The 27442-nt window shown below is 35.2% G+C and overlaps 1 protein-coding gene across 4 annotated transcripts in view; it reads left to right on the top strand.

The window, feature by feature from the left end:
• Positions 1-10013: 10013 nt before the first annotated feature.
• LOC137387045 (oocyte zinc finger protein XlCOF6-like) overlaps positions 10014-27442 on the top strand; it is a 226755-nt gene continuing 209326 nt past the window's right edge. For all 4 annotated transcript variants that reach the window (XM_068073325.1, XM_068073327.1, XM_068073324.1 and 1 more), the window contains exon 1: positions 10014-10134. The gene's annotated coding sequence lies outside the window, so the exon portion shown is untranslated. The remainder of the gene's footprint in view (positions 10135-27442) is intronic.

Here is a 27442-nt window from a genome sequence, read left to right as displayed (position 1 = left end):
TGCTGTTCATATAATCACCATCATGCGCCTTATGTCACTTTCTATGAAACTTGCCAAGTCTGGCCTCATTGCTGTTCATATAATCACCATCATGTGCCTTATGTCACTTTCTATGAAACTTGCCAAGTCTGGCCTCATTGCTGTTCATATAATCACCATCATGCGCCTTATGTCACTTTCTATGAAACTTGCCAAGTCTGGCCTCATTGCTGTTCATATAATCACCATCATGTGCCTTATGTCACTTTCTATGAAACTTGCCAAGTCTGGCCTCATTGCTGTTCATATAATCACCATCATGCGCCTTATGTCACTTTCTATGAAACTTGCCAAGTCTGGCCTCATTGCTGTTCATATAATCACCATCATGCGCCTTATGTCACTTTCTATGAAACTTGCCAAGTCTGGCCTCATTGCTGTTCATATAATCACCATCATGTGCCTTATGTCACTTTCTATGAAACTTGCCAAATCGGGCCTCATTGCTGTTCATATAATCACCATCATGCGCCTTATGTCACTTTCTATGAAACTTGCCAAGTCTGGCCTCATTGCTGTTCATATAATCACCATCATGTGCCTTATGTCACTTTCTATGAAACTTGCCAAGTCTGGCCTCATTGCTGTTCATATAATCACCATCATGCGCCTTATGTCACTTTCTATGAAACTTGCCAAGTCTGGCCTCATTGCTGTTCATATAATCACCATCATGTGCCTTATGTCACTTTCTATGAAACTTGCCAAGTCTGGCCTCATTGCTGTTCATATAATCACCATCATGCGCCTTATGTCACTTTCTATGAAACTTGCCAAGTCTGGCCTCATTGCTGTTCATATAATCACCATCATGCGCCTTATGTCACTTTCTATGAAACTTGCCAAGTCTGGCCTCATTGCTGTTCTACTTAAACTCTGCTTCTTCAAATTTTGTCAAAAGGTTATTCATTCAATTTTAATATTGATCAGACTTTTTCATGAAGATATTCTTTCAAAATTGACTGACTATTGCAGAATCTCTGGATTGTATGGAGTATGCAAGAGATATAACAGCAACCCTGAAATGTAAAGAATGTGACTTCACATGTACCTTCAATCATCAATTGACTAATAATTGTTCATCTCGCACATCCAGCATTGAAAAACTCTCTGCATGTACGCAGGGTGACTATACGTCTGCAGATAGTAGTAATCTTCAGAGATATCTGAAAACTCCTACTTGGGAGAAACCCTATGCGTGTACTCAGTGCGACTATAGGTCTGCGCGAAGTGGTAATCTACAGAAACATATGAAAACTCATACTTGCGAGAAACCCTACGGATGTACTCAGTGTGACTATAGGTCCGCACATAGTGGTAATCTACAGACGCATACGAAAACACATACAGGAGAGAAACCCTATGCATGTACTCAGTGTGACTTCAGGTGTGTGCAGAATGGTCATATACAGAGACATATAAAAACTCATACAGGGGAGAAACCTTATCCATGTACTCAGTGTGACTATAGGTCTGCACGAATTGGTAATCTACAGAGACATATGAAAACTCATACAGGAGAGAAACCCTACACATGTACTCAGTGTGACTATAGGTGTGTGCAGAGTATTAGTCTACAGACACATATGAAAGCTCATACAGGGGAGAAACCCTATGCATGTACTCAGTGTGACTATAGGTCTGCACATAGTGCTTATCTACAGAGACATATGAAAACTCATACAGGGGAGAAACCCTATGCATGTACTCATTGTGACTATAGGTCTGCACATAGTGCTAATCTACAGAGACATATGAAAGGTAGGAAAGGAAGACATAAAAAGGCGAAACAACTCCAGCATTAAACAACCTGTGAAAACACAGCACAATTGAAACTCTTGTATAAAAGTAGCCTTTTCTCTGTGCATAGCTTGTCTGTCAGTTTGTTGCTGATATTTTTTCTGTTGACTTAATATCTCAGCTTATCGCACTTATAATGATTTACTGTGGAATATCTCCTCATATTTATTTCATCAATTATTAAATTTACTTCTAACATTTTCTTAGATTTTTCTTCTAACATTTTGCGTGAGAACAAATATTGATGTTTTGTGCTATTGCATGTCTAATATGTTCTACCTATGCATTTCTTACACATGTATGCCTAATGTAGATGAGTTGACAAAATTTTGCATTTCTTTATTTAATTTGCTCGCTTAATCTTTTATAATGTTTATGTATATATTTTGTTTCATAAGTTTTATTTGAATTTTCCAAAATTAGTGAATACTAAATTTGTGGTTATAAAACTACATACAGACTGTTTGTAGTTTTATAACCATAAAATTAAAGAATTGTGATTATTAATAAAAAACGATTTGTAGCCATAGTGTCTGAACGATAAAGAATCAACAATAGCACAATCCAGGCTGTTGCATCATATGTACTATGTTGAATAACTATGCCAAACTCAGTTGTACTGCCATTGAATGTAGAGGTGCCCAGCTTGAAATGCAGTTCGAGTAAGTTTTTACATTGACATTGTAAACCATAGCCATTTTATAATGCGTCTTATGAATGTTTTTAATACATTCATGTAAGAAATAATTATGTCAGTTTTAGTTGATATCTTCTTAATTTTGTTGAAAGAACAAATTTTATGGTTCACAAATCATTTTACTCATTATGTATAAACTTGTATAGCGTGTCACTTGTTCGGCTAATTGCTGTTATTTGCTATACATGAAAAACAAATGAGTTTAAATGAATAAATTTAATTATTGATGCTTAAAACAATCATCTTTTATCCCGTGTATCTTCAGTCTAAGCATTGAGTCCATCAGTTCTTTCAGTGCTAATGTCTTATCAAGTGAAGTTATTTTAGGATTTTTCTTTAATCATTGACTTTTAAGCATATCGTATGGCTTTATGACAAGATAGGTTTTGATATTGATTGTCTAACACCTCACACTATTGTTCTTCATTTAAAGGCTTTCTTATTTCACCATGGCACCTTGAGGTTTTAAGAAAAATGATTTATCTTCATTTTACCCAACTTCGGGCATCAGCGAACTACAAATATTAGCAGATACAAATATTAGCCAAATACAGTATCTGTTTTAATTCATCTCAGAATCTTGGCTAATAAATTCTCATACGCTTTAATCAAACATATCCTATAGAATCCTGCTTGTGGCTATTGTAATTACCGTAATATTTTAATTGGTTTAAACCGTCAGGTAAATGAAGTCTGTTTACCAACTTGACAGTACTAAGTTTGGTGGATCTATTATTGTTGTTGGTTTACATCATTCAGCACATCTTCCAGAGTTATTATTGATCCTTCTTCAATCTTGTACCATTTTCAGTACAGTGACTTTTATGGACAGGGCTCTCCTAATATCAGGTAAACAACAAGTACACAGAGTTAGAAACACCTGATTGACATACCAGCTTAAAATTAATTTGTATTAAAATCTATTTCATATGTATGTGCTAAAACAAGGAATTATGGTTTACTTGTCACATTTTCAATTGACAGTTATTGTGTCACAATTTGATAGATTATTCTATTTTCAGCTTTGAATCTCTAGTTCATCAAATCACTAAGATTCCAGTAGTTTGTTAACAAAAAGTACAGTTATAGGTCAACATACAAGTTTAATGTGTTCTAGGACTGAGCTCGTATGCCAATGTTGTCGTATCTCTAAGCAATATTTCCTGTACAAAATAACTAAATACAAAGTAATCCATCCCTATACTATGAAAAAACCACCTTAAACGGAATACATGTATTATGATTGAAAAGTGTGTTTTAATAGTTTTAATTCACTACCTCCGCTCACAAAGTAACAAATACCTGTTTAGTTTTTTTGATCTGCAATGAAATGTAACATTTCTAAAAATTGCATTTTTTAAAAATACTTTGAAAACATGTGTATTGTGGTATTTTAAGTGTACTATGTGTTGAACTACTAGTTGCCATAGTCTATATTATTAGTTTTTAGAAAGGAATAGAAGATATTATGATGAAGGATTTTATTTTGCTTCTAAATAGCACGAATGCCAGAAATGGACCAAAATACTAAACACAAGAGGCTGTTTGCAACAATTAAGACATAGACATGAATATTTCTATGAACATAAATAATATCTGTAACACATAAAGGGACATATTCCAATGTCTATTAGCTACCGACTTATGAAAGAATAGAATGGAAGGTTTATAGCGAACCTCGACAGGTTTGAAGCTTGACGAGTTGGTATATCGACAACGGTTGGTCCAATCTCGACAGCGGTTTTACTATTTTATCATTTACTATTTTCATAGTAAATGAGCGATTTTTATGTAAAAGAATTATTTACGTAAACATATATTGTGATCCATTTAACACAGTACTCCCCAGCTTATGTATGCCTACCAATATTTTGCCCAACCTAAACACCGAACAAATGCTAAAATAAGTAACAATAATAAATATGGTTTACTGTTATGCTAGCAGTGTGCTTTATTTGGAATGAAACTTTTTGAAGTGAAGGCAGAACTGCAAAAGGCATTTATTATTTGTAGAAGATTAGTGCCTGAAAGCACCATAATAAAGGATAAAATTATTGTAAAACTGCACCAGCCTTTATCGATATTCAGAGCAACCTTTGTCTAGATTCGGAGCAACCTCTGTCGAGATTCGGACTTGTCTAGGTTCGGACTTGTCGATGTTGGGACTGTTTCCCGAATGGAGTATAGTTGCAGACTAAATAATTAATACAAGTAAGTGGGCTCACAACTCTAAAATCTATGGTTGTATATATCGACACCATGTTCTATGTGAATAAAACATTCATTTTTGTTGATTGTATGTAATTGTTAAAATTTATGCATTTAAGTGGTTGGAATAATAATCCTACTGTTACTCAGTTTAAGGCTACCTTTCGCAAACTTATCAGCAGATGTTCTGTCCACCATGTTCAGAATGGTGGACAGGCCCATCTTTCCTGTATGGGCAGGAAAATACCTGGAACGCAAAATCTGTTGATGAATGTACTTCCAAGAACTTGACAGGTCTAAAGAAATCCGAGGTAGCTATAGCATGCCTGACGACTAATGTTCCCCTCTTAAATTACAAAAACTTCAGGACCTTTCAGAAGCTCCTTTGGACTTGTGCAAGAGTCTTAGCATGCATACGGCTGAAATAATTTAAAGTAACATATGGAACTGTACAAATCAAACTATTGGAAGATGCAGAAGAGTATTGCATAAAAGATATTCAAAAGAAAATAGAGCCTGAACTCATGAAAGCAAAGAGGGGAGCTTATGGTAGTCTTTTCCCTCAGGCAACATCTAAAGGAATTTGGGTAGTAGGGAAAAGATGCCAGAAGTTTAATCCGTTAAGCTCTGAAGATGCCCCACAAATCCTGCTACCAAATAAACATAGTTTTACAGACTTGGTGATGAAGGATTCTCATTGTAAGAGTGGCCATAGAAAACGAGAGGGAACTCTGGCCAGGTTTAGAATGAAGTTTTGGATTTCACAAGGAACAAACGTAGAACAATGAATTGTAAATGACTGTCAGAAGTGCAAACGTAAAAGTCCTAGGTTTCTTCAATATGAAGAAGGTCAGCTACCATTAGATCGATTGAAACCCTGCCCACCGTTTAGCAAGGTAATGCTAGATATATTTGATCCATATGTTATTCGTGGAGAAATTCAGAAGTGAACATCTGGGAAGGGTTATGGGATTGTATTCACTGATTTAGTGTCTAGAGTGGTACATGTTGAGGTGGCGTATGGATATGATACCAAATCTTTGGTGTTGGCTTTTAAAAGGTTTGTTGGCATAAGGGGATGGCCATCTAGAATCTACTCAAACAATGGCTCTCAAGTTGTAGGGGCAAACAGTGAGATCAAGTACTTATGGGAGCAGGCCCACTCGGAAGAGACTCGGAAAATTAGCTCAGAGAATGGCTTGGAATGGATATATGGTCCTGCTGACAGCCCGTGGTACCAAGGAGCCGTAGAAGCTTTAGTGAAAAGCTTGAAAAAATCAATGCATCTGGCAGTAGGTGACAGTAGGCTAACTGCTTCAGAGTTTGCCACAGCATGTACAATAGCAGCAAACACACTTAATGAAAGACCTATAAGTGTTCTGCCTTCATTTGATTCCACCATAAACGTGTTAACTTCTAACTGCTTGCTCCTAGGCAGATCTGTAGCAGGGAACCCTGAAGGTTATACGGAGAAGGTGAATATTCAAGTATGTAGAAATTTGGTAGACACAACTCCAAAAGACTTTTGGAAGCACTGGGCAGAACTATACGCTCCTACTCTTTTCCGCTCTTATAGCAAGGGAGAAACTATCAGAAAGTTAGTTCCTGGAGATGTCGTAGCTATGGCTGAAACTAATAGCTTGAAACCAAGCAACAAGCTAGCCACTGTAGACCAAGTCTTCTCTAGCTCCGATGGAGTCGTAAAAAAGGTAAATGTAAAGTATAAAGGATTTAAGGTGGGAGAAAAGGTACATGAGTATAGAGGTAGTCGAGACGTGTGCGTGATGAGAAGCACGAAAAAGTTGGCCTTATTGGTACCGGCTGACATTGATTTGAACTAAATTGACGATACAGCCTTTGGCGCAAAAGTATACAAATTATAATTATATAGGTTCAATAATTAGTATAAAAAGGTTTGAATTGCTACCAATTTCTGTTACATCACAAAAATGGCTCAAAAAAGGGGATCTTGTTATTCGAAAGTTTGTATCTAAAAGAAAAAAAGGCAAGACCAGCATAGTGCTTGAATGTTTTTAGTGAATATTTTGCCAACAGAGCATATCTCTCTGGTATTAAAGTATTTTAGAATAAAACTAGTTGCCAAAGACCTACACTATTACCCTTGCCCTTGATGCATACGTGAACAGTGGTGCAGAATCCGATGCTGGTCAGACAGGTAATGTTACTGCTTAAGACGAGATTCTTAGGATACAGGCTACTCCAGGAATTGATCAGTTTGTGGAGCTCACAATGATTTCAGATGCATAAACTTTTGTTATATGTAACAATATAGTACAAATAGCTAGCTACATTGTGGGAAAATTGACTAAAGTGCTGTTATGTGACATTTGTCGTCAGTTGCCGGTTACAACTAAGTCAAGTATCCAGTACCGACGTCTCTATGCTTTGCTGGAGCTAAAAACCAATAGAGAATTGGTGCTGCGACCATCAGACGGTGTCATTAGGATCCTGCTCGCCGCAGATCGATACTTTCGTATTTATTCAAATCCAGATCCACTCCATTGTGCGGTGTATGCTATTAGTAGTGTAGAATCTAGTAATGTGCTAGTCCTCAGGAAACACTTTACGGACACAGCAGATGGCATATCCAACCACTGTACTTCATTGATGAGAAACCTCATTCAATAATTGTATGATCTCCGACAGCATCATTATGCTAAAAATCATACATTCAAACTGCAAGGTGCATTTTTGCGACATGAGATTACTAAAGCAGTACTTTTTAAAGGCAAGTAGCAATATAACCACGGTAATATTAATATGTAATGTAGCTGTTGTTGTGCTGCTATTTTTAGCCTGATTTCTAGTTTGCGCCTTGGCTCAGTATCTAGTGACATAAAAATCTCTGTTTACACAGTTTCTGTAATGTGTATGTATAGGTTTAATTGCCTGATTACACTACGTCTTTCATCTCATTGTTTGCATTATTTTTATTATCCACTATTACACCTGTTTTTAGTTTCTGTAAAGTTGTTGCAGTATTGCTATTTACATGGGGGGGGGGCTGTATATCATTGATCAGAGGCAATAAGGCTGTCAAAGATACTACATCATGTTAACTGAAGTATCATATGTTAGCAAGTATTGCCTGAAGAGTTTGAAGTGTAAGGGTTGTTATGGAGGTAATCTATGGTGACAGGTAGGCAAGATGACTCTCGGGCCAGCGGCCCGGCTAAGCCGCGTAGCGGCGCGGGGTGAGTCCGAAAGGGGCGCCAGAGCGCCCTCTCGGTAGAAGGGGTGCGGGGGAACTCCCCCGCAAAATCTTTTGCAAGATAGTCTGTCTTATACCTAATTTCCGCAACTTTTCAGTGAGAGAACAAATCTTTTGCAATGGTATAATTGGTATTATTTTATTACACAGTAAATTCAACTTGAGTGCTTAACTTCACAGATATATTCATTACAATGGAGTTTGGAAGAAACAATCAGTGCAACAAAAAAATAAAGGAAATTTCAAGTTTTCAAACAAAAATCAACAAATCCAAAATCAACTACTCAAGAAAAACGAGAATGGTTTAATTTTTAAGCAAGCACATACAGCCTCATCTTTTAAACATAGACACAAAAGGAAACCTAGCAAACCGAGATCACCTTAAATCTCAATAATATCACCCATTAAAGGTGCGCCCCAAGTAGCTAAGAAACCCGCAGGTCTAAAATTTAAATTTAATTGCCTCAGACTTTCATCATTCCTAATCATCTAAGAAAGATCTTAGGCTTGATGTAGTACTAGCATAGTTTAGGTAATGAGAAGGTCAGTTATACAGAATACATTAATTTTCAAGCATTGCCTTGCACGATACTAAATATTTGGAGCTGTGCGATACACATACACTCCTCATCAGATATTCTGGAAAAAGCTTTGTGATTAATTGAGGATTCATAAAAGCCTGTGCACCTGATGTGAAAATGCTACCCCTTCCACTTGAAAGCTATTTGGGGTAGGCTACACCTTTAAATAAACTGAGAGATTCAAGTTGGCATCATAATGAAGGTAAATGATCCTACCATTTCTTTGCCAAAATTCCATCATTTTTAGTGGCAAGGCTGTGATCAGCTATCATTTCTAGTTCATAATAAGTAAGGGATTAATAAGTTTTTAATGCAAAAGGTATGATCCAATAATTTCTAATGTTAGTAAATAAATCAATCATCACAATCATACTCTCACTCACCATTGAAGTAACTACCAATTGGTTTATGACGATTCATCATTAATCAAATAAGAATGATAATGAAGAAACAATTTGCTTTAGATCTTAAATTAGATAAGTTTTCTGAGAAAGTTTATTTCGATTAGCGAAAGACCAAAGAAATGCCTGCACATAGAATAATCTCAAGCTATTTGATGATGTCTTTGGACAGGTGACAAGGACGCCCTCTGATTGTGTTGCTGGAAGAAATGTTGAAGAAATTTATGCTTTACACAAGCTAGCATACCACAAGGTAGCATTCACAAGATAGTTGATTAGCATTTGAGGTAGCATTTTATCACATTTTAATAGTAAATGAGCAAACTAATGTTAGGGGATACGCTTTCCAGAGAGTATCCCCATAATTTCTTCTTAGGGATACGCCGTATCCCTGCGTATCTCCCTATTCGAACACTGATTGCCTGTCATGCAAGCTTATTGGCAAATATTCACTTACATGACTTTTATTGGCTACCAAATACCATTGTCTAGAATCTAGAACAATGAAATGAAACCATCGCGCAAAGTGGAACTAAAATGGCGCTCGTGAGTTGTTGGTGGCATAACTTTTACACTTAATGGCTCTGATCACAAAGCGAGGCAAACCCGACGCGTCTCGCAATTAGTGTAACTGATTGATCGATTATCAATCTTCACAGTGGCGACTCCGTTTCACACTCATCTTTCGCAATTGCGTTACCTTTACGTTTTTGCAAGATATGCAGTTGAAAAAAGGCTCCATATGTACTCAGTTATATGTGAATGCACAGGTTTTTTTAAAACATTTATCTTGCTTATTTATCTAATGTAGAAATAATTTATATTCTGTTTAACGTCGCAAATTGCACAAAACATATAAGGTAAAGGTTCACAGTCATCAGTAAATTCTGTTCGGTATCCCTTTAAATGTCTAGGTCTAGATCGGCTCGCTCTCACGCGCAGCGAAGTTGCTTAGACGCGTATAGGAACTCACGCTATTACTAAAAATTAGCCACTAGGATAAAAAACGCCGATCTTCTACAGTCATTGTATTTCTCTTCTCGACAATCGCTGGACTAACGCATTTGATAGTTATTTAATCCACAATATATACACTTAAATACTGCTATTATCAACCACTCGTTATTCTAGTGCTGATTCTTGCACCCATTCAATCGGAATAGAAGTATTGTATTTGTAAGTTTTAGCTTTACGAAACATTATTTATACATATTTGTTGGGCTCAAAAATCGGTTTGTTAATATTCTGCCTAATTTGTATGCATAGAAACTGTACCTGGGCTTAATTATTTACGAAAAACAATAGTTTACTATGAGCTACAATAAACAATACACTCAATGCCACATTTATTTAGTAACTTTTTAAACTCGTGAAGAAACTGAACAAAACACTCCTGTTATCAGATGATGAGGGCTACTAGGCTCGTACCAGTCAGTACCAGCAGAATATTAACGGTTTGTTAATATTCTGCATAAGTTGTATGCAAGGAAACTGTACCCGTGCTTGATTATTTATGAAAAACAATAGTTTACTATGATGTGCAATAAACAATACGCTCAATTCAACATTTATTTATTAAGTTTTTAAACTTGTGAAGAAACTGAATGAAACACTTATATTATTAGATGATGGGGACTGACTAGGCCCGAACCAGTCTCACTTTGTTTACTTCGGTCAGTCGAAGCAAGTGGTTGTGCACTGGAAAACACCTGAGTGCTGTATTTTATAGGAGTCTGTGCTTTTTTCATATCACGGACTTGGGAAAAACAAATTTGCTAGTAGTAGTCTGGCTGCCACACACCATTTTTGTGTCAACATTTGGCAGAGATTAGGTTCTACGGTAGCTTACCACTTTGAGTACCTGTTTGGCATATTAATTTGTAGTCTAACGCCCTACTGCTTTTTAGCTGAAAAGCTGGGAGTAATCAACCAAACAATGATAAGCAAAATTACAGAAATTAAATGTTTCTCACACCGTGAGCAATTTGCGAAATATTCTGATCATATCTGTAGACCAAAATATCGAAATTTTTGATTCAGGAGTTACATGCTTCCATCAGTGGCAGTTAGTTTTTTAGACTGTTTCCTTTATCATTCAGCTGAGGCTGTCGTTAATGCTAGTAGTAACATTGGATATTTTAATCTCTACTTGAACTGATTTTTACATATAGTTATCATGGATTACAGAATCTTTTACCATGGAGTATCACATCTTAACCCGACTTCTGACCAAAATCAACCGGCTGTTCGGGTTGGTTTTATTTTGGCTGAGGCGATCATATCGGCTGTTACAAAATTGCTCTATAATTTTTCTGATTAGCTCATATTTGTTAGTTTACCTAATAATAGTGAAGGAAACAAAACAGAGAAACATTTTCAGTTGGAGTCATCGTGATAATTTCCATTTTACTCGTTTTGCAAATAGAAATTATTTTCAAGAAAAATATCGTAACTGCTACTCTGAATATGGACGAAAGCCATTTTAGAAGACGTTTCAGGTCATTTAGATTATGATGGCAGGAATTTTTAGGCCGACCAGACTGATGTTCATCACTCAGAAAGCTCTTCTGAATCAGATGATCAGGAAGATCAAGAAAATTATGAAGCAGTTTTAATTTTTTGTTTAGAAGTTTCCAACTAAAAAACAAACATTTTTTATTTTTGACGTTCAAATTATTTAGTGTTATTATGGCTTGTGTATGTCCATCCCAAGTTACAAAACAGAGAATTACTTGTGCTGATGACATTTTAGCCGATTCAGATTCACGTGATTACACAGATAATTAAAAAAGCAACACTGACGCTGATGGGGGTGAAAGTAATGGTTTTTTGTAAGAGTAAGGAACATTGTAAAGGATTGTTTTGAAGCACCTGGTGTGCAGCATGCAAAATGGGCTTTCATTTAGGCTGCTATGAAATATTTACTCATAAGCTGTAATTACTTTAATTATTTTTAATTGTATTAATATTTTATTAACTATTAATAATATTAATTTACAGTAATTTCCTGTTTGTGTCATCTAGTTCAGTCTGTACGCTTGAATATTATTATCGTACTTTTCGGACTATTAGCTGCTACTTTTTTCTGATGATTTGAGCCATGCGGCTTATATAAGGGTGCGGCTATTCTGTGGTTTTTTCTTTCACCGCTAGGGCGCAATAACCGGAATCTCCGGTTAATCCGCCTTTAGCGGTGAAAAAATAAACGAAACAATGCCTAACGGTACTGTTCCGTTAGGCACTAGGTTAAAAAGCAACAGTTAATACGAAACAGTGCCGTTAGGCACTGTTCCGCTTTAAACAGCGAAATTGCTGCCCTGTTAAAAAGCACTGTCCTGAGTTCTGCGGCCTATACAAAGGTGCGGCCTATGTATTGTTTTATTATCGTCTTTGGAAAATAAAGCATATGTAGCTTATATAGGGGTGCGGTTTATAGTCTGAAAAGTATGGTAATTTGTTTTGAATAAAACAGCTATAACATAAAAAATAATGAAAATGATCTTTTGAAATTTTGTGCAGCTGTTCTTAACACTTAGTCTTGCTGGATTGTGTGAAAAACACCTTCAAGAAAATGAAACTACCTTTGCCTGCAGCTCCTAAAACATAGGAAAAGTTTTATGAAATTGGCTCCCCATGATGTATGGTCAAAGATAGTGTATGTAATGAGCGTTTACTACCTAGATTATGGTGTACAGTGGAACCTCGGCTCTCGAAAACATTTTTCGACCAAAGAAATTGAGATTTGTTCATCTTGGATGTCAACCATAAATTCGGTTCTCGACCAAACCGGAGCATGCGCATTTGAATTAAACGTTCGGAACAGCTCCGGAAACAACATGTTTATACAGTTAACGACGTTGTTATGAGCCGCTTTCAGAAGGTTCTTAAACAAAGGGAGAAGTTTCGTGTCATAAATTCTTTACAAAAAGGAGACAACTGGGAGAACGTCGCCTCTACCGAAGAGATTTTTTAGGGACACAACTCCTCCATTCGAGTTGTCTTAAATGGTTTTGAAGGAGGACTCCTTTTCAAAGATGTGAATTAAAAGTGCCATTGCTGTTTCTGTTCTCTTTTTCACACGATTTTTGATGTAACTGATCTGTTGCATTTTTATGATGTTTCATTATCAATTTCTGCGCTTTTTGGTATTGTATCATAACCTTTAATGCTTTCGATGTTTTAAGAGCAAAGCATACAAAATGTTTACTTTTAATTTTGTATTTTTATCATTATAAATAGAAAATATTTTGTTAAAGTTAAACACGATCTATATCTACCCGCTTTTATTTACAAAACGCACTATACAGTACAGCTCATGGTGTAAAATGCTAAAAACTAATTTATCGAAATCGTTAAGCCGACTTGGAATGGTTTAAAACTTACCTACATCAGTTCTAATGGCAAAATTTGTTTCGGATTTTGAACAACTCGATTTTCGAACAACCTTCTGACAGGGATTGTGGTCGAGAACCGAGGCTCCGCTGTAGTTGGATTCTTCACATTGTTAGCTTTCAGAAAATGTATGCATTGTCGAAGTTTAATTGACAACTTTTTAATTTATTAGGGATTAGACTCTTGTCTAAATTAACCCTGAAATAGACAGTCGTTCGAGAAATTTTTATGGTCGGTACTCAGGTTAATAAGCAAATGAACCTTACTAATAGAAATACGTAATGTGAATACTAATTGTGAATGAGTTCTGTGTTTTTAGTAAGCTAAATTAGTTTAAGCTAAATATCAAGTTTGTTCTGTAGCATCGCAAAAATGTAGCAAACCGAATGTGGTATGTGAGCTGTAAGCTGCTACGTTTGACTTGAAGTTTTTAGTCTATACAGTACTGTACAAAATAATATTGCTTTTCGTTGCAGATCATAAACACTAAATAGGTATTTGTTACTTTGTGAGCGTGGTAGTGAATTTGAACAATTAAAATAAGCTTTTCCGTCATAATATCCTGTTTTTAGGTTGGGTCGGCTGCATTTTACCATTACATAAAAACATTTAGGCTCTAGACAAGTCATTTGCTGACTCATTGAAATAATTGTGGGTTATTCTATTGGACAGCTGACCAATAAATTAACACTATTGAAATCTTACATATAGAATGTTTATGCTAAAGCTGGTAGCCGATTTTCTCAGTTATCGTGAATGAAGCTAAATCATTGTCGAGGCGGATAAAGGACTGCCTTCACTTTTCTCTTATTATTATTTCCTCCTATTATTCTTTTATTATTATTGGTTATTCTATAGGGCAGCTGACCAATAAATTAACACTAGAAATTCCCCTGTCATACAGCCAACGACCAGAGTGATATTGAAAAAAAGAAAGGGTTGAGAAATGGTTTGAGAATTACAATATTAGCAGTCAAATGGCACTGTAGTGCAACAGGATAACTGCAATGGTAGCTGTAATGTACTGGGTGTTATTAGGTAGAACAATCAGCAATAATGAAAGGAAAAGATTACATGTTTATATCTCCCCCGCAATAAACGAAATGCAATATTAGAAGTAAAATGCACTGATATTATTAGAATAACCAATATTATTAATATAGTAATACAGTAATAATAGAGAACCAATGCACAATTTTGTTTACATTTCAAAACGTCATAGCTAAATATATCAAGAAGTTGTGATATTTATATAGATATTTAGATAATCTATTTAACAAAACTATTTAGAAAAAATAATAACAGTAACATATTGCTCCTCATCGATGTTGTTAGTGTGACTATAACACTTCAATAGTCATCCAAACTTATAACTAAGTATTGTAATAATCTGAAAAGAATCATTTGAAAAAAAATATCATCGTCATTTCCTTTACTTTCACTGCTTTGGACATCAGTTATAATTCCAAAGTACTCAAAAGTGTCCAAAATCTAGTTACTTAGAAATCGGCAAAAAAGAAACGATTATGTTTCAGTACTTCTACGTTAATTACAGAAATCTTCGGTTATTTGACAATGCTATAGACTGGTTAAATGTGCACGTTCTTTTTTTGTGAAATGCGCACAAATTAATGGTTGTTCTCTGTCGCTCGGCGTTTCCTTTGCCGGTCTTAATTTTGATAAAAGTATGGCTTGGCGAGTTTTAATTTCGATTTTCTGCCAAATTAATCTGTCTATTTGTGTATAACCCTCCGATCAGATGAGTAAGTTTTAAGATATTGTTGACAATTTACAAAGACATGGTAACATATTTAAACAGGTTTCAATGTGTTTTGTATCGTTATTATACTTAAACGACTCCACTAAAAAATGGTTAAATTTGTTGATGAGGTTTCGGAACAAGGGTTTGCGACGTTGTTGATGAATGATTTTCGTGAGTTGTGTGTACATGCATTAATCATAAACTCTCAAACATTCGCTCCGCTCATGTTTGATCATGGGACTATTGAAATCTCACATATAGAATGTTCATGTTAAAGCTGGTAGCCAATTTTCTCAGTTATCTTGAATGAAGCTAAATCATTGTCAAGGCGGATAAAGGACCGCCTTCACTTTCCTCTTCCGTTATAGTTTCTCATAATACCCTACAGGATGAATTTATTTGTGGAGTTATATTTTGCGAAAATTGCCATTTCATGCATATTCGCGGATTAATTTATTCACAGCTGAAAACTGTCACTCTCTATGAAAAGTTAACTCTATTACGTCTACCATTAGAGTTAATCCTACGCATGCGTGCATTGCGTGTTTCGTTTTCTATTTAGCTTACAACTACGGGTCGATCGTGCTAAGCTATAAATCTTTTGCTGCGTTCAGAGGTTTTTACGAACATTCATAGATTTGGAGGCCTTTGATGAACCAACAATTTTTGGTAAGTAATGAGTTTTTTCAAAACCATTTACTAAATTAGTTGAATTTTACTTTGGTTCTTCGGTATAACGTAATATTTATTTTTTTCCATCCCTACTGCTTCATTATTTGTTTCAGTGTGAGAGAGAGATTTTTCATCATACACGCAAGCACAATGACTGCAAGGGTGGTATATGTCATTCCTAAAAGATCACCAATTATTCAGGAAGGTGTGGAAATTGAGGGAGAAGTGACTGCAGCTACTTACGAGGAGAATATATCTGTTTAAAAAAGGACAAATACGCCTTTACGAGCACAAATCTTTGGCCAACCCGCAGAAGTTTGCAATAGTAAGCCATGAGGAGAGTTCTGATGATAACTTCCTTACCAGTCATGTAGTAGCGAGAGAATCGCCTTTAACATCTACCCAAGACGGTGACAGTGATATAAAGCTGCTATTACCAAAATAACTAGTCAGAGAGCACCGTTACACGCTAGTATTCACTTATCAAGAGTGTCAGTTTAATTTTATTGCTTTAGACAACCGCCATATAAACTAAACTGTTTATATTTACTCCATTCATCGTTTGTAAAATTGTATTTGTATTTGAAACATTTTATTTGTACACTCAAGTTTATTATAAATTATAATATATCTATACATGAAATAAAATATATAACTTAATCATGTTTGCTGCAGCGATATCAAGGAGTTGTTGTCGATGAAGGGGTCTAGGTTGACTGGTTGCTTCTCTGCCAATATTTCTGCCACGGTGAATATTACTACTTGTCTCTAGTTTTTGAAATCGGAATAGGTTATATTTCATTCTCAATCCGCAGTAAACACAAAAAAAGAACAATATTACTAAGTGTTAAGGAAGTACAAAAACAATAGCTGAAGTATTTAATGAAAGCGATCAGTATTTAAATAAAACAATTAACTAATGCAGTTAATTATGGAAAAATGTATCTGCACTGCAAAGCAAATACGTACCATAATGTCCAGATCAGAATCATGATCGTCCTCAACTTCGGTATTAGAGATTGATGGAGTTGATTTCAATGTAAAAAGACTAAGAGAGGTTTTTGCGATGACGAAGCCATGCCGAGTAACTTGTGAAAACCTTGAATAATTTTGTAAAGTTTGATGCAATGGCAGTAAAACTCGAAGCCTGGCGATGATTTTAAAGAAGTTTTGGAACTCGGCTACATTTAGTACTTCTGCCTAGTGGCTATTTTTGCGATGACGCCATTCTGCATATCTCGTGACAACCTTGACTAATTTTGTAAAGAAATGTTATGCATTGGCAATGGTGTTAACTCAAAGCCCAGGCAATGATTTTAAAAATGTTTTGAAACTCAACTACATTTAGTATTTATATTAAAAACCAGCCTAGTGGCTAGTTTTTAATTTTATGCAGTAGTTATTCTCCCTTGTAATTAAAAATAGAACTAATTTATTCACGGAATTTTATAATTCGCGGAGTTGCCTGTTCGCGAAATCGCGAATTTTTATAACCAACAAATATTTTCATCTTGTAGGGTATATTTCTTTCAATTATTTGTTGACTTCTAAAACTGAAATACATTAATGATGTGTAAGCGGAGTTTGTTGTTCAAGGTCTGATGTCGCTGCAAGTACTTACCTTGGCGTATGTAATACTCAAATGTTTGCACGCACTGCTAGCGAATTATCTCTAATCTGGAAATATATTGTGATTGGTTGAAGCATTTAAAAATTAGGACTAGCATTCTGTTTGTAAACATTCAGGCACTGTCTTTTACATATTTCATCAAATGTTTGGTCCAGGCTAGTTGTTTTTCTAGTGATGGCCAATTAATAAGCAATTATGCATTTACATTATTGGCCTGATGTTTCGTCTTGGATTTGATAATTCTATTTGAATGACCGCTTAACCCTTGCACGACGGCTGGCTTATGGCTGGGAAAGTAGCAGCGGTTGGGAGCAATTACTGGGGCGATTTGATCTTTCGACATGACTGCATAAAAACTGTGTAAAATAAAAATTGTAGTAATTGCATAAATTAACATGCATAAGAAAGCTGAGAAATTTCTCTCCAAGCTGATATTTTTTCTATGCAGATAGCTTGCAAATGCTTACCAGCAAAGGTCTCAGATTGTTGAAGCACCGATTTTTTTATTTTCTTTTATTTTCCATTGCATTTTTCCAATTGTTAAAGGTAATTGACAATGTTGTATAAATGCTAGTTGCAAGGATTCATAGACTCACAACAATTTGCAAAAAAAATTGGTGTTTGGAGTGCCTTGAAATGTGGAGTTATGAGCTCCGAAGCATTACGGGAGGGCCACTCGAAATTCTCAGTGCGTGACGCGAAAGACCAGCAAAAAATGGAGGCCTGATATGGTTGCCTAAACTTCGTTATAACTTACATGCAAATTAGTATGAAGCTGCAAATGAATATGCATCTGAAAGCTGAGATATTTTCCTACAGACTGAGATCTTTTCTTTTTTTCAACTTGAGATCTAATTACAGTGAAACATGGATAACTCGCCCTCGGATATATCGAACACATGGTTAACTCGAATGGATTTGCTTGGTCCGTTCCCACGCAATGATAAATGGCTTTATATAATTCGACCTCGGCACCGTTAACTCGAACAGTTTTTTGCCAAATTCACAAACGTGGTTTCCGCTCAATTTATTTTCGAAAGAGTTTCCACTAGTCGCGGAGCTGAGACTACTCTGCTTTCTTAACGAAAGCGCTTTTTATACGCGTATAGTGTACATATAATTTCCCCCGTACCGTATAATGGAATCAAAAAAGAAATCGTATAAAAATGATTAATAGAGTCGCTAAGACGTTTGCTTAGTTACGGCCAAGCTATAAACGTTAGAAGGTATTAGCGATAAAAATTTAATAAAGATAGACACAGCATGCAAAATACATATTGTAACAGTGATTATATGCGGATACATAAAGATAAAATGTCACAAATAGGCTTGGCGTCCGCTACAACAGACATCCGCTTTACGATGGCATCACGCAAGCAAAGAAAAGCGTGGAAACCTTCTGACAAACTTAAAGTACTCGAGGAGATCGAAGCAGGACAAAAGCTATCAGCATTATCAAAAAGAGAAAATTTTCTAAAAAGTAGTGTCAACATAGCTTAAACAAAAGAAAGAATAAGATCGTTATGTGACCAAAATTCATCAAGGCTAAGAGATCGTTCATTGTCGCACGTTGATTTGGATGGTGTATTATTGACTTGGTTTAGACAAGTGAGTAGTGAAGGCGTACCTATCGATGGGCCAATTTTGTTAGAAAAGGCTAACAAGTTTTTAAGGACTATAATAACTGTTTAAAATCTATTTCTACAATAAGTCACACTGTTGATCTTTGTCCAAAAAATACTTTGTCACAGATTACACTCGATAAGTTTTTTTAAATGAAACAACTGATCAGATGTAAAGCATGCTTTTTTGCATTGGTCATAAATGTTTACTTATGTCCAGTTTTAAAAATTATCAGAAAGAATAGATATTTTTCTATTGGGCTGAGATTTGTTTGCAGTTTTAGCTGATGTGACTGACAAGACGTTTCAAGATTAAAGTTGGCAAAATTGATCTCGAGTAAAACACTCAGAAAAAAAGTCTTCTGAGCGTTTTAACCGCGATTAGGTTTTGCCAATTTTAATCTGAAAAAGTTCTGGCAGTCACATCACCTAAAACAACACACAAATCTCAAGTGTATAAAAATATCTATACTTTCTGATAAATACTTTAAAACTCTACATCAGATGCCCTTTAACTTACAACAAACAAATTATACTTTAGTTTTATATATACATGTAGTTTGTATATGTATCTACTGATAAATACATTCACTTGTGACTGTGCTCTGATAACTTGAACGCTCTGATAACTCAAACACTTTCGCTCGGTCCCGTGAAGTTTGAGTTATCCATGTTTTACTGTATTTGCAGTTATGATTTTCTGCAGTCAGATTTATATGTATTTATTGAAACTATAGATATATGTACCAGTAACAATTTGGGATATAAACTCATTGCACAGAATCATGTGTGCTGCAGCAAATATTAACTGGTTGTGTACAAGAAAAATTGAGTGGTGAGCCTGTATTCACACATTTGGTGAAGCAACAAAAGACAGGAAGCAACATTTATTATGAGCAGAAACAGCAAATCATGGACTGCTAGATTGCAAAACAATATATGAACTGGACTCTTTGATTAGGTGAGTGCCTTGAGGAAAGCAACAAACAACAAATACAACATACTAAGGCACAACAAATACAATAGATTATGACATTTCAGCGATTGTAACGATGCACAAGCTAGCAATACGAAGCAATGAAGCGTCTGTAGAAACTAAATAAAATACTGTTTGTGAATAAATCTAGTTAGCATGACAAAGATCAAAACATGACTTGCACAAAGATACTCCACAAGTGACTCCGCTGCGCCTTCAGCTTGTTCCCGCTCATCACCGATGTATACAGACAACTTGTGCACATAGCGAGAGACAGCATCGCAGAGAGCAAATAACTTTATTCCAAATCTAGATCTGTTAGATAGAATATACTGCCTGAAGCTGCGCCATCCTTTCCATGCCAGCAAGCTTTCATCTGTATACAGTGAAACACGGATAACTCAAACTTCGAGGGACCGAGCAAAAGTGTTCGAGTTATTAGAGCGTTCAAGTTATCAGGACAGTCATAAGTGCACATGTTTATCAGTAGATACATGTACATATACAAACTATATATCAATCAAAAGCATAGATTGCTTGTTGCAAGTTAAAGGGTCTCTCGTGTGAAGTTTTAAATATTTTTAATCAGAAAGTATATATATTTTTCTATCACTCGAGATTTGTTTGTTGCTTTAGGTGATGTGACTGCCAGGACGTTCTCAGATTAAAATTGGCAAAACTTGACCGTGGTTAAAACGCTAATAAAAATACATACGTATTTTTCTACCGAGCGTTTTAGCCAAGATCAATTTTGCAGTAAGTCAGTTATTACAAAACTGCTTTACTATTAAAAACCCATTATCAATTTTGCCGATATTACTTTAAAGTTATCCAAATTTTACCTCGCTTTTCTTGCTTTCGGAGGGTTATCGCTAAGCGGATGTTTGGTAAAATTTGATTTCTGCAAACCTTTAGAAAAGTCGTTAATGAAAATATTTGCCGATGTTGGTAATAACGAGGCCTAAGAACTACTAAAAGTCGATGTTTATTTTTATGGCTTGGAATAAAGTGATATTCTAAAGCGATAGTAACAACCGTCTCGGTAGCCGTTTGGAAAAAACTGTTCGAGTTAACAGAGTTTCGGTCGAGTTATCTAAAGCCATTTATCATTGCGTGGGAGCGGACCAAGCAAATCCATTTGAGTTAACCATGTGTTCGATATATGCGAAGACGATTTATCCGAGTTTCACTGTATATAAATTTACCAGACAGAAAAACAAGAAATAACTGGTCGTATATCATGGCAAAAACATCTTCTTAAGTTGAACAATTTATTACCAGCAGACTGTTCAAAATAGTCAGCAAAAAGCAAACCTATTTCTATTTTTCTTTCTGATTTTAATTTTATTAAAAATCAACGTAAATAATAAAGGATTGTAGAGCGGTAAGACAACAGAGTAAATGTTTCAAGAATACCTGTATGCATAGCTAAGCCAATAACTCTCCAGATGTTTTTACCGTCAACAGGCTCCGAAGCATCGCAATGTTTTTGAAAGCCATATTTATTCGTTTCGTTAATTATAACATTTAAAATGGCCGATGTTATAAAAAGCTTTAAATGATAAAAACTTTTACTCCTGCCAAGCTGTCAGCAAAACATATTTCTTTTGCTTTTAAGTCAGCTCCTCTTTGAAATCCATAAATACTCCCTGTTTCATCGCCGGCCATTTTGCTGTCACTTTCACAATCCAATTCACTCTGTTGATTTTGTTTTTTAATTCCATCGTCTTCTCCACATTTTTCTGACCTATTATCCTCTTCTTCACTTCCAAACCAGCCGATGTCTTTCTTTAAACAAACATTTTTAGCATAGCTTGAACAATCGCATGCGTACACGATGAATAAATTTGCAAAAAGGAAGATCAAATCTTGTACAACGTGTTTTGCTTGCACATGCGTATTAGATATTATTTATAGCCTCAAACAAGTAGTTTAAAGCCTACCAAAATTGATGGCATTTTTAATTTTAATTTTTAACAATTTTTTCTTATCGAATAAAAGATTTTTAAAAAGGTCTATCGGAGACTGAATTATTTTGGGAAAATTCGGGATCCGGCCACTGAGACATTGCTCATTTTACGGGCTTTTACGAGCTTCGGCTCGAAAAAGTTAATAATGTATTGGTAACGGAGTGTTTCATTTGAACATGGGCTAACATGACCTTGAAGTAATAATGTTGTTGACATTTATGTCATTTCTTGTCGAGAATGAGTGAGTTCTCGACAGACAATATGAGTCAAGTTCCAAGAATTTCCTTCCTTCCAGTTTACATATCATTTACTTAGTGGATAGCGTAGTATAGCAGATCCAACTTTCTACACATTCGGTCTTCCTACCTATGCACCTTATTTTTCCTGCATTTTCCTTCTTTAAAGATGTAGTTGCGTCAAATTTGAGTTGATCTTAAAATAAAGCATTTTTTTCTCTATCAGTTGATATGTTGTTTGTTGTGTTACACGATCTCATTGACAAGATATTTGAAGATTAAAATCCAAAAAATCTGATCGCGGTAAAAATGCTCAAACCACAAAAACATGCTCAGACTTGCCCAAAATGATGTCACACGTTATACAACATGTCTCTATTTCTTGTGTTCACATCAGCTTTTTGCGATAAAAGTCTAGTCCTACACGGCTCTATTGGCATATATCTTATTTTGTATTTGCTCATGTTGGCTAGAATAAAATTTTTAATCCAGCTACAGATGCATTATTATGAATGTTTCAAAGGCGTCAAATAACGAAAATTGAAAATTTGTTCTACTCACTTTCTACAAATGTTGTGTAAACATTTGGGTATCGGCTACCAATTCTACCGGTCTACGGTAATTCTGTCAAGCTAACAATGTCGATTAAGGTATTTGTATCAGCACAGTTCCGCCGCTACCCATACTAACGATATACAGCCTCCCATAAGTCCCGCCCACCTTATGTCTGTCGCCTATCCTTGGGGCGTGGCTGTATATCATTGCCTACACCGACTACTAGTTTTTTACTACCAAAAGTAAGCAAGCCGCGTCTTTGAAAAGAATATACCTAGGGATAGAGTTTTAAGGATGAGAAGTCTGCTGCAAACTGAATTTGAACTCACATTCTCCAGTTCTGCGGACATCCATATACCATATTCAATTCACTACAATATTCTGCAAATCATGTTTTGCATTATCTTCAACAATATTATTTTATTATATAATTTGTACAAGCAAAAATATTTTCATCTCGGAATAAAGCTTTTATTAAAAATATTCATCAAGTCGTGGCCACTCACTTAGTTTTAGCTGATACAATAAGACAAATTCATCTACTGCAGGAAACTCAAACAAAACATCATAGCTTATGCAGCACACATTCAAATCTCTTTTTTCCCTTTATGGCAGTTTCCACATTGACAAACCTGCTTCGGCTGGTGGGACGACATAAACATTCTGTAATCAGTAAAACAAATGCAATAAATATACATGTATGTCATTCATAGATATGTCATTCTAAAGCGTATCTATTGAAAGCTTTCAAATTGGGAGTTAAATAGATTGCGAGTGTAATTTTAAAAACGAATAAACGTTTAACAAAGGCACAAGTACGCCAAGCCAACGATTCGAAGCTTTGGTTCTGGAAATTAAAGATTTGCATTGATCAATCATTTTTTTTCACTTTTTACAAGTGAAAAGTGAACATCTAATGTCAAATCGTAAATCTAATTTACTAGATAAAACTGCCGCAGAAAATTTCAAGCAAATGTAGCCAGGTGAACCGATAAAAAAATATAAAACGTTGATTAGTGATAGCAAAAAGTTATAATTTTATTAATTAGTACACGTATTAATGAGTACTAAAATATTACCTTTAGTATATTCATCAATCTAAGCCATTGTATAGCTAGATGCTAAAGATTAAAAAGACTTTAGCCTTAAACCGGGAAATATAATCTGAATGTAAACTCAACAGGAAACTCTATAGGAGACTCAAAGTAAAAGATAAATTTACCTCCATTCTCCGATCTTCCTCCGTAGAACTTTAACTACCTGATGCCAAGAAAACTCGGAGTCACCTTCGCAGTAACTTTACAGCAATTTTACAATTACATATATATTGTTCGCCAATAAAACGTATCGATCGAGTAATTCATTACAGTAACGATGTTAATTTAGTAAATATCGATGTCCATGCGGTGTAATAATAGTGTAAAATCCCTAAATTTGAGATCACAGACAACACGTTTTACGAGTGATAACATTTATTACGGCCTATATAAAAATTTCGCGCTGATGATTGGCTAAGGAAGTGGACCTCATATTTATCGCTCGTGGTTTCTTTTCAGATATATTGCTTGTGACGTCACAAAAGAAGCACCCGCTGGAACGTGAGCTTTTTAAAAGAGGGCCTCATTCAAACGCATATATCTCTGGACAGGGTTGGTCTACAAAGCCAAAAATGGCATCAAATTGTAGCTGATGTTTTAGCCTTTTCTGGGTCTTAATTTCATTAAATCGAATTTTTTGACGCAACCACATCTTTAAACACTCTTTTGCTAGCCAAGGTTTGTGGTAGCCAACACCTTTTTCAACTGAGGTGCTAGTGTACATTTTTGTCATAAAGACAAGTTATGGTTTGCGATCTTTAAATGTGAAATACTGAATTACCTTACTTAAACATTTAGCTTTTCTTATACAAGTTGATCTCTCTGCAATTTCAGCGAAAGATAGTTGCCATCAGGGGCATCATTGATGTTCACAGCAGTTAGTGTTTGAGTTTTTATAAAAGATGGTATATTTTAGTTAATATTGGTGCCTTTTTCAGCTGCTGTTGAAGGTGAAGATAGAAATTTTGTGACTGTCTGAAATTATCAGTGATTTTAAGCTTCATTAATCAGCCATTAAACAATGGATTTAAATTCTTTTTAATCTCAATAAACCCTTTTAGTAAAAAATTTCATTAAACGTGTATTTGTCTGATATTTAAATGTTTTGTTAACATCTTTGCTAACGTAACCAAGCTGCTTCAAGAAGCAGTAGTTGTTTTTAAATTCTTAAAGATTGCTGAAATATTTTGGTGAGTTAGATTTATAACACAAAGAATTCCTGTATCGTTACAAATATATTGCATTTTTAAAAATCATCATTTGTAAATACTAAATACAAATGTCTATTCATGAAATTTCCAAAATTAATTGATGGTTACCTACTTGTAGCCTTTTCTTTACGCAAGTCTTTGAGTAACAGAGACATTACTTCATACAATGTAATTTTTTGAAGGTCAGTGTAAATAATTTCTCATAGTTGTCATCTCAAAATTTTTGTCAAGTACATCGTTGCAATACTTTGTTGTGTGACGATGCTATATGCAATTTCAATTATTTCTGGTACTGCTGTTTGTGAAAAAAGCTAATGATGATGTATTTATAAAAATATCAGGATAAACATGGCATCAATCGAATTGAGAATAGAACTAATTGTGAAAGATATTAGCAATAAAGCAGATACAGCAGACGCTCCTATAACGTAAACCTCTATCCTAAATTTTACTTATATTAAAGAATTTATGTAAAGTTTTGGCTTTGTGTTACATAAATTGTAAAACATCAAGTCAGTGTAAGTTCTCAAATTTGATTTGAATAACCAGATTCCCACAGCTTTGAAAATATTTTTTCTCTCTTGTCGCACTTTGGAAAGAAAATGATGTATGGAGGTATCTATATTGCATGCACTATTGCCCTCCCAGCTGCTGGAGCTCAAGGCACGCTAGACTAGTCTAGTGTGCCATGAGAGATTGTTAGGTATGCTGATGAAGCAAGAGAATAAGTTGATACATAATTATTTAGAAGTACTTGAAGGCAGAACTTTGATAATGCAGGTGTTAGAGTGTTGGTCCACCAATCTGAGTGTCAGTGAGTTGGAGTCTTGTTGAAATAAATTCTTCATCCTAATATCTAACCCTGGCTTTACGGAATTGGGCAGACACACTGGCACCCTGTTAAGATATATAACTATGTAACTATATATACTTTTGATTTACTTTGTTTTTGACATATACAGTATTTTTTATTTTTTCTTTCCACTATAGAAGTTCCGAAATTAAAAAAAGGTAAAACTGAATTTATATGGACATTGGAAGGTGTGTGCTCCCCTTGACATAAAATTACTGTTATCATGATCCCCTTAAACAATTGTTGCTGCTAGCAAATGAAGACCCACAAGAGGTTCGAACTGCAATCTGCATGTATAAAGTTTTTCTGTTCTTTTGTTGATTTTATCAGTTATTTTAAATATAAATATGAAATATTGTTTAAAGCACATAAATTACATAATTTTTTTATTATATATTTCAATACATCAGAGTTCTGGCTTTCGAATGAGCCTATATTCAATACACAAAGAATAATAGAACTATGAAAAACGGGGTGTCAAAAGTACGTCGTGCAAAAAAAAAACTTGGTTCAGGTACTCAAATTGTGGCGTCATAATTCTCATTTAGCCTTAGGGCGTCGATCCCTTTCGCTGCCATTGAGGCTGCGTTTTTCTGTGACAATCGGTGCTGTTAAACCCGGAGAGCGCTAATAATAAACTAAGATTCTAGATAATCAAAAATGCCCACTATCGTGCTAACGCCCGACCAATACAAACACATGTTCTGGGTTAATTAATTATGCTTCAATAAATTTACTGTCATTGATAAAGGTATTGAAATCACATCGATTAAATTATGACCTGCGGGTGCGTCGCCCTAGAACTAAATGTCAATCGCACTTTCGCGAGATCACGCAATGCTGAAATTAATTAGTCTCAGTCGCGACCTTCAACATCACAATAAATTGAGAGTGCTAGTGCATAATATCATCGGGAAAATATAGTATGGTTCTTGGAGTCTGAGGTACTTATCATAGAAATAATATGTACATGGAGAACTAATGATACTGATTTCTTTGTCATCTTCATTCGTTCTCTGGAGGTGTCCTACATTCGCCTGCCACTAGCGTCATTATCGTCACTTTCGTAGTTGATAAATAAGCGGTAAGAGCATACAACAACGAATATGAGAACTGTGACATCACAATTTTCGAGACTATGCCAGTAAACTTTTTCGCGGTAGAGCTCTGGGGAAATCCTATAAACACCAACCAATGTCTGTCTCACCATGGCAAACAATAGCTCATTCGAAAGCCAAGGCTGATGTATTGAAATATACAATAAAAAAATTATGTAATTTATGTGCTTTAATTTAATGTATGGTGACTCGGTTTCATATTTTGTAAAATTCGTTTCTATTTGTGTCCATTTTAAAAATACTTGAGTGAACAATCTTAAGTTTTATATTTTTCGTTTTTATATCTTACCTTCAATTCACTCTATCTGTTGGCGCTAGATTTTCTACAAAAGACCTTTACTGCAGGTTGTACAGAGTGTTTGTTTACCAAGTTGAATTTAATTGGATGGT

This window comes from Watersipora subatra, chromosome 2 (assembly GCF_963576615.1).
Source record: "Watersipora subatra chromosome 2, tzWatSuba1.1, whole genome shotgun sequence".
Taxonomy (NCBI): domain Eukaryota; kingdom Metazoa; phylum Bryozoa; class Gymnolaemata; order Cheilostomatida; family Watersiporidae; genus Watersipora; species Watersipora subatra.
This window is presented reverse-complemented; position numbering and strand designations above follow the sequence as displayed.